Below are 9,624 nucleotides of genomic sequence, written 5' to 3'. Positions count from 1 at the left end.
TTTATCCTTTTAACCGCACAGTGATGAACCTGCTGTTTTTGCAAAGCCCTGGGATTTTGGCTAAATATCCGCGCAGTTCGGCCTTCCTTGTTCCATACTCGAAGCGTTTCTAAAGCGTGGGCCACGCTGGGCACGGCCGCCTGGTTCAGGAAGGCCTTCTGCCCGGGTGGGTTTATTTTTAGTCGGGGGTGGGTGACGTGAATTTCTCCCGACCCTGCTGCAGCTCCACAGGCTACCCGCGCCCTCGGCGGAGCGGCTCGGGACCAGCCGGACGACGAGCGCAGGACGCAGATCCTGGGCGGGCCCCTCCCNGGCCACGAGCGCGGGGGAAGAGGGTGCGTGGGCAGGACCTGGGCCGGCCAAGCCTGGAGCCAGCTGCCCGGGCGGCTCAAGGCGTGCAGCTGCGGAGCAGGCCTGCTCCGCGCCTGGGGGCCTGGGCAGCGGCCAGAGGAGGACCCGCGGGTGGCCTGAGTTGGAAGCCTGGCCTCCCCACCCCCGCACGCCCCCACCTCGGGTTCCGTTGCTCGGGTCCCACCTCCAGTCCTTCTGGACGCTCGCCAACAGCTGTCCAGCATCACGTGCTAGCTGAAGCCCACCGCCCGCGGTGTCGGTCCGGCTGCTCGCAGGGAGCATCTTCTGTGCACGGGGCGCAACCGGGCCGCCCTTCACCCATTCTTCCCGTGCACACTCCCACCTCTCCCCGGCCCTGCCCCACACACAACCGAGCTGCCTGCGGCTGCCTTTCCTGATACCCACTTCCTGTCCGAGGCTCCAGGTGCAGCGTTCTTTGCATCTGCAGAGGCTCTGGCGGCTTCGGCTGCACAGCAGGACAGGGCTGCTGAGTACATGCCTGCGCCCTGGCCCGCGCTGCAGGCGAAAGCCCCGGCCCAAGCCCTTGGAGACCACGCAGGGCTGCCCGCTGCAGCGGAGCGCTGCTTTCTCCCTGCCACATTTGAGCCAGCTGCTGGCTCAGCTCCTTTGGATGCCTATGGCTCTCAGCAGGCTGAAATTTGGTGGGCTCCTCTGGGCTCCTCCTCGCAGTCTGGAGGTCCTCTTAGTTAGACTCCTTTAGTGGAGGAGGAAACGAAAAACACCACTAGTCCGGTTTTTTTCTTACCCATATGTGATTTATTTAGGAGGCATCTTAAGCACTTCTCGTTACTTTGTCCCATTCTTCCTCCAATTTAGATAGCTTTTGGAGGAGGGACGCCCCATGTTCTGATTTTGAAAACTCTTCAGTGTGTTGCAGTCATGTGGATGGTGCGCAGTTTTCTGTGTTGCTCAACAGTTAGCCTTGCACTCCAATGCCACAAGGTCCTAGAGCCTGGGACAGTGGCGCATGGGGTGTTCGTCTTGAGTGAAGCCAGGCGTTGTTCTCAACTTATTTAGCAGGGGGAGTTTTAAATATTTACAGATGAAAGAAAAAGCTATTTTCTTAAACTCTTATTTGTTGTGTTAAAAATACCTTATCCTGTAGGAATTCCCTGATCCTTGGCTGTGGAGAGCCTGAGGACTTGTTAATATCTTGAGTGTGAGAAGATGTTTTCTGGAAGAAAGCTAGAATTGTGGATCTTCAAAGTTCCCCAAAGAGTGTATATTTAATAAAGGAAGATGTGAGGGGCATACCTTACAGTGTGCTTGACAAGCCTTTCCCTTCATTCCCCACCTCTCACTTTCCTACAGATAGTGGGGGCTGTTATTAAATATTTGGTCTCATAAGCAAAAAGACTTCAGTGAACAGGTGAGAGGAAGAAATGGCCTTTCTGAGAGGAGACCCTCCCAAGGATGACTGGAAGCCCTCAGAAGAAAGTTTGTGCTAGAGAAAGTGGTGTCCTTAGGCACCAGTCAGTGGTCCCGTGGAAGGCACTGAGGTAGGTGGTGCAGCAGTGAGGTGGTGGTCCTTGTCCCCCTGGAACTGTGACTGGTTTTCTGGAGGAGGGTTGAAGGCTTTGCTTGAGGGGGAGACAGGTATTTGGAGAGAATTTGTGTCTTTGCATACAGTTGGTTCAGAGTGAAGGAAGGAATATAAGCCAGGGAACTTTAACGAAGTCCTAAAACTGCCCACAGATTTCTGCTGGAAATCAAGTGTAGGTCAGAAAAGTTCTGTTAACATATTTCCTTCCATTTGAATTTTGTTTCCTCTTAATTTTTGGTAATTGTTTCTTTTGAAAACCTTTGATGATGGGGCAGCTAAACCAAGAAGAAAGGATTTTTCATGTGTTGTAGGTCCCATGAAAATAGCAAAGCTCAGGCAGATGGAATTGAGATGCTCAGGAGAATAGGTGGGCTTGGCTGTAAGTCATTGTGATCTTTTCCTGCCTGAACCCCTCACACACTCGTACATTCCCAGTCTTTCAGGGTCTTGGGTGGTAAATTAGTTGGAAGAGAAATGGGATCTATAAAATCTGTAATCTTGCAAGTAGAAGAGGAATAAGAGGAGACTCATTTAGAAACATACCTCTCCTATACCTTGGCCATAATATACAATAGCTATTGCTCAGAGGCATCCAAATGACCTATTAAAAACCCCCGGATGGAGATAGAGAGATGAACTGTAGTCTATTAAGAGTGAAAGTAGCATATGCATAATATATAGCAGAGCCTGATATATACAGTAATAACCTACCTGAAATCCATAGCTGAATGAGCAAGGCTATCTTCCTCTGAAACCACTAAGAAAAAACAGGCAGTGGCTGTAGCTTGCCGGTGCCTGCCCTAGAATAGCACCCCTCACACACATACCAGACTTGGTGTATTCCTCAGTTTGACTGGTCTGGTGTTTTAGATGGGTCAGTGGTGTTAACGATTAACATCCTGGATGTTTGCTTTGTTTGTCCTTTTCCCTCTGATGCTTTCCTCTCACCCTGTCATCATTTGAGCCCTCCAGTTTCCTTTTTTTCCCCTTGGTACCAGGGATAAAACCCAGAGGCACTTGAACACTGAGCCACATCCCCAGCCCTTATTGTTTAAAAAATTTTTTAAAGTTGTAGATGGACACACATCTTTCTTTTATTTATTTTTATGTGGTGCTGAGGATTAAACACAGTGCTAGGCAAGCACCCTACCACTGAGCTACAACCACAGCCCTTTTATTTTTAATTTTTTATTTTGAGACAGGATCTCCTAAAGTTGCTTAGGGCCTCACTAAATTGCTGAGGCTGGCTTTGAACTTGTGATGCTCCTGCCTCAGCCTCCTGAGTGATGGGATTACAGGTGTGCACCACTGCACCTGGCTCCAATTTACTTTTATTTATTTTATTTTTATGTTTATAACATATGGTTTATTATGTAAATTTAAAACATAAATAACGTGGGCTGGGGATGTGGCTCAAGTGGCAGCGCGCTCGCCTGGCATGCTCGGGGCCCTGGGTTCGATCCTCAGCACCACATAAATGTAAAATAAAGATGTTGTGTCCACAAAAAACTAAAAAAAAAAAAAAAAATAAAATAAAATAAATTCTCTCTTAAAAAAACATATATAATATAAAGTGAGTAGTAGAATATATGGATCTAATTTACTTTTAAACAATTTTCAACAAATACTTGATATTCTAAAGGAAAAAAAATAGGTTGGGAATATACCCTTAACATGAGTAATAAGAGATAAGACATGTATGATATAAATACATTATGATGGTAGATTATGATAATATCCTCAATTACTGTTTAAGTTCTTTGACATCCTATAGTCCTTGAACATATTTTTTCTTGCACAGATTTTGATCTGTAAAATCCCTGAAAGATAGGCTAAACTTAAACATATTTCTTTTTTCAAGGGGAAAAGGTAGGTGGGAAAGAAAATTGAGTCTTGGGAGGATTAGGGTATTTGGCCAAGGTCAGATGTAGTAAATGGCAGACTTCATGAACTGGCCAATAATATTTACCTGCCTGTGCCTAGCTAAATTCTTTCAGTGATGTCACCTTTCTTGGGCAGCCCATTCCAATTTATAGACCAGGTTCTTAGAGACTTTTCCTGTGGTTTGCTTCCCTATGAGTGTCACACAGAACAAAAGTGTTTCTATTCCCTGTGGCTGTTCAAGATAGCCACCGTGTTTCACCATGACACAAGTTGCAAACTAGCATGCCTGAATCAAATAAGGCCAGCCCCGTTTACACAAAAGCTTCAATTGTAAGTCAACTTTTAGAAATGGGGAGATTGCATATAAAAAAATTACTATTTTTATTTTCTTTGAGAAAAAGAATTTCGTTGTACACAGCTCACATTTCTGATGTTGAACAGACTCTTCATTTTGCTAAGTGCCTACTGGCCAACTTTACTTGGCTCCCAGGACCTCCATAGTTGTTGAGGTTGCTGTCTGTTCATAGGTTCTCTATTCCCCACGCTAAGTATTCCCCTTTCTGTCAGCTGTTTCTGCTCTCCATTTACTGTATTAATGGCCCTCTTAAAGTGTGTCTCTCAGTGCAGGATACAGTGTTCAGTATTCAGTGCTGGCTGACAGTAACCTTCATTCCTTCTCTTCAACACTGTTTAAAATAAAATAAAAGGCAAAATAAAAATCAAGGTGGTAGGTTTTTTTTCTAAACAGTCCTATACACTTGACTCACTGAAGTCCTAGCCAACTAAATCACAGTTGTGTTTGTGGACATGTGCTACTGGCCTAAGTGCTGAACCTTGTCTTTATCTCTATTAAATTCCACTGTGTAGAATTCCGGACTGATAAAAAGTTCTTTTGTGTTCTGGGTTTTCTCCTAATCTCCACTTACTCCTCCCAGCATGACTTCCTTTATTTCTGGAGCTGTGAAGTGTATGAGCACTTTGTCTTTGAATGGAGAAGATAGTTGATAAGGTCCTAAACCATTATTAATGGATTCATAGGAAGGTTGGGAGCAGAGCTCTAAGAAAAGCATTGTGCTTGAGATTTTGGAAAGGAAATAAGGAGGAGATCTTGGGCATAATAGCCTTGCTGCCTTGAGTTGATGTGTTGGTGGCTCTCCCCTCACCCCATAAAACAAACATACGTGTGTTTTCTGGTTTCCAGGCAGTAATAAGTCAGGTCCTCGAATCTGAAAGCATTTGAGGTCATCCAATCTAACTCTTTAATTTACAAGTTCAAAAAAGACCTTGAGTCAAGAAAACAAGGAATTTGAAATTAGGAGCCCTGGTGAATCAGAAAGATGGGATAATAAAGCCATGGAAAAACTTGAGTCTCAGGGTGGATTCACCTGAGGGTGTAGTGGGATGCTGAGTCCCCTAGCTGGTTTGTGAATGGTTTGTCAAGCTTTGGCCTCAGTTTCTATACCTCATACCTCGTTTAGGGAGGCACAGGGCAATAAATGATATTGTGTATCTCCATAGTATAAAACAAAAATGATGTTTTCTGGAGAAATCAAAACCTTAAATTCGCTTATACCCTAGGCACTTGAACATCAAGTTGAGAATTCAGGGAAAATGTTAGCCAAATCCATCTGAAGACCTTATTAAAAATTGTTCCTACACCTCTTCCCTCATTTATAAAAATGTGTTCTCATTTTTAGGAGAGACAACTGTGAAGAATGTAAAAATTCCATAATCTAGAAGTGCCACTGTTGTTTTTTTTACTTATATTTGTTTTTCTATTCAGAAATATAAACATTTGCATTTTATTTCACTTTTTAAGTCTTTTTTAATATTTATTTCTTTTAGTTGTACACAATATCTTTGTTTTTATTTATTTTTATGTGGTGCTGAGGATTGAACCCAGGGCCTCACACACACTAGGTGAGCGCTCTATCACTGAGCCACAACCCCAGCCTCAACATTTGCATTCTAAATATTTTGTATCATACTGGATATATGATTTTGAATCTATATTTTCCCACTTAACATTACATTGTGAACATTTGTCCACTTTATTTTAATTTTTGGACTGGAGATTGGACCCAGGGGCGCTTAACTACTGAGCCACATCCTCAGCCCTTTTTTGTATTTTATTTAGAGACAGGGTCTTGCTGCATTGCTTAGGGCCTCATTAAATTGCTGAGGCTGGCTTTGAACTTGCCATTCTCTTGCCTCAGCCTCCTGAGCCTTTGGGATTACATGTGTGTGCTACTACCCCCAGCTCATTTTTCTACTTCATTTAAAATTATTGAAAAGCTTACTGATAGCATGATGTCCTTATTAATGATTTTATTTTATTTTATTTTGGTAGTATTGGGGATTGAACCCAGGAGTGTTTTACCACTGAGCTGCATCCCACCCTTTTAAAAACTTTGAGACGGGTTCTTGCCAAATCGCCCAGGCTGGCCTCGAACTTGTGATCCTCCTGCATCAACCTCCCAGTACTGACATTTCTGAAGTTATATTTAGTTTTGCTCCTATTATTGGACATTTAACTTATATGTTACATGTTTTATAAAGAATGCTGAGGTGATTGCATCTTTATATAGGTCTTTGTTACCTAGAAGACATTCCTAGAAAGCAAAATTTTTGCATGCCTGTAATCTCAGGGACTTGGGAAGCTGAGGCAGGAGGATCACAAATTTGAGGCCAGCCGTGGCAACTCAGGAAGACCATGTCTCAAAGAACGGGATGTAGCTCAGTAGTAAACTACCCCTCAGTTAATCCTCACTACCACCAGAACAAAACAAAAAGCAAAATTGCTGAGTCAAAGATAAGAAAATTTTAGAATTTTGTTAGGAATGGAAGTGACTTTTTAACCTTTACACTAGCTTGGTTCAAAGAGCTCCTGTCACATTGCAATGCTGCTAAGTTCCGAACTGTGCTGTCCTTCCTTACCTTTATTTTACTGTTTTAGTGTGCACATTCTTTTAAAAATATTTTTTATATAAATGGACAAAATACCTTTATTTTATTTGTTTATTATTGTTTTTTATGGGATGCTGAGGATCGAGCCTAATGCTTCACATGTGTTAGGCCAAGTGTGCTACCCCTGAGCCACAATCCCAGCCCCTAGTGTGAACATTCTTGAAGTTAATTTTTTTTTATTTATTAATGAGCCTTAAGATTAATTTCTGTAAGTGGAATTTCAGGGCCAGAGGAGAGGCTTAGTCTCACCACTTTTGATTCACTGCCAAACTGTGCTCTGGGAAGGTGTGCCAATTTTCACGCCCTGCAGCAGAGTGTGGGAATGTTTACCCTGGATTCTGATTAGCACCAGATATTATGATGGGAAAGGTCACAGTATCTTGTTTGAAATGTACATTTCTTTGATTGTTAGGAAGGTTAGACATTTAAATGTGTTTTATAATTTGAACCCTATTTGTGTAACTTCCTCTTGTTTCTTTGGCCACCATTGAACTGCTTTTGTTTCTTCTAACCTGATCACGTTACAAATGCTAAGTCTAAGCGTTTTTTCCTTATAAATACACAGGATCTGTGGATTTTTACGTAGTCAAGTTTGTTGAATTTTTATGGATTCTCTTGCTCTGATTCCTAGAAAAGTGGGGGTGTACATCAGATGAAATTATATTTTCCTTTTTTTTAGGTTTAATTTATTACAATTCTTAAATCCATTTGGGTTTTATTTTTTAGTTTGGTTTGTCCTGTGGGAATCTATTTTTTTTTCCCCAAGTAGGTAATTATTACTTATTGAAATATGTAGGTGGTGTTGCTGGGTGATGCAGCATATGCCTCTAATTCCAGTAGCTCGGGAGGCTGAGACAGGAGGATCTCAAGTTTGAGAACAGCCTCAGAAACTTATCAAGGTCCTAACCAAGCAAGACCCTGTCTCAAAAAATAAAAGGTGTTGGGAGTATAACTCAATGGTGCAGTGCCCCAGGTTCAATCCCTGCTACTGAAAAATATACTTATATCTTGTTAGTGAACTTTAAAATAACTGCAGCAAAATGTTTTTCTTAATTACAAGAGTAATATGTGCTTATTAAGTAAAACAAATGAAGACAGAGTGTGTTTTACTGTAAGTAACATGGTAGACAGAAGCAGTGAACAGGCGCTGGGTCGTGCAGATCTGGATTTATGTCTGGTTCAGCTTGCTTGCTGTATTGTCTTTAACAAGTTTTCTTACCTCCACGGTTCACTTCCTCTGCAGTGTAGAAATAGCACCTACCCCCTGTGGCTGATGAGGTGAGATACTGTGTGTGCGGGTATCTGGGGTACAGCACCTGGAACATAGGAAAGATAAGTGAACAGTAGGCACATGTTTGCCCAGCCCCATCTCCAGGGGTGTGTAATGCAGTCTGCAGACTTCCTGCGGGAATTCAGGTGCAGCTGTTTGTCCTTCTTGGTTGTTACCTTGACTCAGACATCATCACTCTGAGTACTACCATCAGTTCTTCACTAGACCAATGATTTTGGAGGTAGAAATGTGTACTTTGCTTTAAGATCAGCTGGAAACATGGTCAAACTCCAGGATCCTTGGCCTCACACTTGGGAAGTCTGATTCAGTAATCCTAGGCTGGATCTGGGGTTTATTGGGGGGAAAAAAAATGAGTTGTGGATCTGATTTGTATTTCTAGTTAAAAAGTGGCTGGAAGACAATTGGATTTTAATTTGTGCAAATTTATCTAACTGGTAGGGGAAACAGAGGCAGTGACATAATTTTCAAATTGAGGACCTTATTTTGGGAGTTGAGATTTCTGGGTTCAGGTTTGTTGGTGATGGGTTCGTCAGTATCGGCTTAGTAGTTACTGCCTGTGCCCACTTGAGCAGTGGAAGGAAGGCTTGTTGCTTATGGAAGAGCTCCTTCTGTGTAGTTTGTGATTTGCCTGCTAGTGGCAGATATGGAACACTTCCATCTTAAAAATCTGTTTTGGAGTCCTAAGAATACTTGTTTTCCACTTACTAATGTCCCTCTAGTAAGAGTGGCTTGACTCTGTGGTTGTCTGGTGGTATCATAATCTTGACTCTCGGTATGTTAAAGACACAGCCAGCTTCTCAAGCCTGGTTTGGTTTTTAATCACTGATATTGTTTTCCTTATTTTATATCCAGGTTAAGTTTATCTGTTAAAAAAAAAAAAAAATTGCTGTGGTGGTTGTACCGTGGAAACCTGTGCCTCGATGTCCTATAACTTTTGAATGGCCTACATTCAGTTCTTAGAAGTTACTCTTTATCTACAATTAGCTTCCTGGGGAAGTGCCTTTTGTTTAAACAATAGGAGAGAAGTCAGAACCTTGACAGTGATAGTCTTGGGGTATTTGCTTTAGTGCTTATTAGTGTACTTCCTGATTTCATGAACTAGGTACTACCTGGCCAGGACAGATAATTTTGTCAGGAAATGATGTACATTTGGGTTGTTAGTATTTAATAAACTAACCTCTGAACTATTGCTTTCTACAATCTTTTTTTTTTAATATTTATTTTTTTATTTGTAGTTGGACACAATACCTTTGTTTATTTTTATGTGGTGCTGAGGATCGAACCCCAGGACCTTGCACATGTAAGGTGAGCGCTCTACCACTGAGCCACAGCCCCAACCCTTTCTACAATCTTTCTGAAATTATTTCCTATATAGAACGGTCTTCACATTATTCGAAGGGCTTGTGGCAATGACAATAACAACAACAATGTACAAATAATTTTGTAGAACCTGTACCTGGGTTGTGATGGAATTCTGCCTTCTTGATGGGCCAATTTTGGCATAAATGAGAAAAAGTATTACGTGCACGTGTGTGTAGGTAGCCCCTGGGTGCACTGGCACAGTATT

At 42.3% G+C, this 9,624-nt stretch overlaps 1 protein-coding gene across 3 annotated transcripts in view; it reads left to right on the top strand.

Moving 5' to 3' along the window:
• The first annotated feature begins 1,198 nt into the window (after window positions 1-1,198).
• Extl3 (exostosin like glycosyltransferase 3) overlaps window positions 1,199-9,624 on the top strand; it is a 51,037-nt gene continuing 42,611 nt past the window's right edge. The window contains exon 1 of one of the 3 annotated variants that reach the window (XR_007347006.1): window positions 1,199-1,871. The gene's annotated coding sequence lies outside the window, so the exon portion shown is untranslated. Of the gene's footprint in view, window positions 1,872-9,292; window positions 9,363-9,624 lie in introns of those variants that run through there. The other 2 variants (XM_015499426.2, XM_048801503.1) reach the window with 2 other exon arrangements.

Source organism: Marmota marmota, unplaced genomic scaffold (genome assembly GCF_001458135.2).
Source record: "Marmota marmota marmota unplaced genomic scaffold, marMar, whole genome shotgun sequence".
Lineage (NCBI taxonomy): Eukaryota > Metazoa > Chordata > Mammalia > Rodentia > Sciuridae > Marmota > Marmota marmota.
Note: the sequence above shows the minus strand (reverse complement) of the source record. Positions and strands in the feature narration are given on the sequence as shown.